The sequence below is a fragment of the Rhododendron vialii genome, chromosome 13a (assembly GCF_030253575.1).
Source record: "Rhododendron vialii isolate Sample 1 chromosome 13a, ASM3025357v1".
Lineage (NCBI taxonomy): Eukaryota > Viridiplantae > Streptophyta > Magnoliopsida > Ericales > Ericaceae > Rhododendron > Rhododendron vialii.
In genome coordinates this window covers 32,883,154-32,885,367 of record NC_080569.1, presented here as the reverse complement: position 1 = coordinate 32,885,367, position 2,214 = coordinate 32,883,154, and positions in this window count along the sequence as shown.

The window sequence follows — 2,214 nt, the reverse complement described above, 5'->3', positions numbered from 1 at the left end:
AGTCCTGGGGAGGAATGTGGGTGTAGGGTTGACATATATATAGGGAGATTTTGGCAATATTTGGTAGGGTTTGTTTGTTGGAGTTTTTAGTGGTTTTGCATGGAATTAGGGTGGTTATCCTGACTCTTTTGTTGGCCACATATTATAACTGCTATTTTTGGGTTTTATAGTAAACGAAAGGGATTTCTCTGGTCTGCGACTCAGTACTTTGATGGTTAAAAACGTTTATATTTTAAAGCTTGTTGAGAACTTTGTCCGTAGCTAGAATTGCATTGATTGAATACCGGTTCATATGATGTGAGAATCAATGTATCATAGAGAAGAGAGATTGTAGCGCCTAAATGGGTTCCGATAGAAATGATTTTGGGTATCGCCAATAATACTATATATTCGATAAGCTCTAAGAGCATCCGCAATGGGAATAATCAAAATTGATAACCAAAATGTGACACGTAAGCATTTGATTATTCATTTAGTTCATAATCAAATTTAACAAACTTGATCTCCACATTGGATATTTTTGTATCCCTATAAAAAAAACCCCCTCACAATACGCAATGCATCTATATCCAATTGCAAACGAGTTTCAATCACGCATCCGACCACACCAAATTATTCGTCTCGATGAGACGATTCTAATGTGAGGTGTTTTTTAATTTTTTAGTTTTGAATTTGGTTATTGGGTTTGGTTATTGAGTTTTGGTTATTGGTAAAAGTTGTTAAGTTTGGTTATTTAAAGGTCAAAATTTGATGAGTTGCTAAGTTTGGTTATTACAATATGAGCACTTTTTTGAGCAAACATTGCTAATTTTAGCAACTTTTTAATTTTGATTATTACATTGTGGATGCTCTAAAATATGAACAATTTGGATCATCAAAGTAGATCCGGAAATAACCCACAAACGGATCGCCAAACTGGACGTGGGCTCCCTTTGAAATGACCAAATTATGCAACTAAAATGTAAACTAGGATATAGTGGTTTTGCTAATATGCCATCTCAACCCCAAAACTAGGTCAAAGCTTTGGTGATTGACCAAGTCAAATAACCCTTCACTTACCCAAAAACAAATGAGAAAAAAATATTTTTTTGAGATAGAAATCCCACTTTCTGATTTTGCAAGTTAAAGATAGGTGGATGGTCAGGTCAAATAGAGTTAAAGCACGTTTTGGGATGGTGCTGTTGAGGCTCATTTTGTATGTATTATGGTAATCGAGATTGTTCACGTTTTAAAATTCATCAAAAACATTCGCCAGTTCAAAAATTCTATTGATTGGATGTCATTTGATATATTTTCAAAACACTTTTATGTTGATAAAAAAAGAATTACAACCTGATTACAAGCTAAGTTTATCATCATGTTGTTTTGCCATGATCGATGTTTTCAACTAATTCTGAAACGATGGACAATTCCAATAATCGAAGTGGTTTGGGAAGAGCCATGTAAAAACGGAACTGGTGGGTCTGAAAATGGTCTGTATCCTAACCTTAGTCATAGTTCGCATGCGTGAGAGCGAGTGGGTGCGCGAGCTTGAAAGACTGTGAGCAGTTCTATATATGTGACAAGGTGTATTTTGTTCCGATGATTGGTGTAAAATCCAAAATGGGTTCCACACAATTTGATGCATGTGTAGTGTACTTGTACAGCAAATGAGTGGGTCCATAATTTTAGGTCCTCTTTTTTTTAGGTTGTTATTTTAGGTATTAATCATTGTTCTCAAGGGAAAAAATAAAAAAAAAGTATGAACATGTGGACCAAAATTAGAAAAAATTAAGGTAAGATAATACTGTAGCAAAAAATATATTAGTTGTTTGGTATTTTTAAAATTTTTAATAATTTATTTTTTTGATACTACCTCTGTCCTAAAATATTTGTCTGGTTTGCAAAACGAAGACTAAAAAATAATGCACTTATTTCAAGAAAAAATTTTCAATTTTTTTCATAAATTAAAAGAACTCATCGTTATTTAGTGCATTGTTGAAAAAAAATTGAATTTTTCTTACAAAAATTATATTATTTTTACGTCTTCGTTTTACGGACCGGACAAACATCATGAGATGGAGAACGTGAATATGATAAAATTTCTGAAAAAAACAAACAAAAGTACCAAAACAAATATAACAAAATATTAGGGAAAACTCACTTTAATTAAGTATTTACTTTTACCCCTTTTTCCGCAAACAGACCCTTAAAATCACCACACGCAGGTTTTCC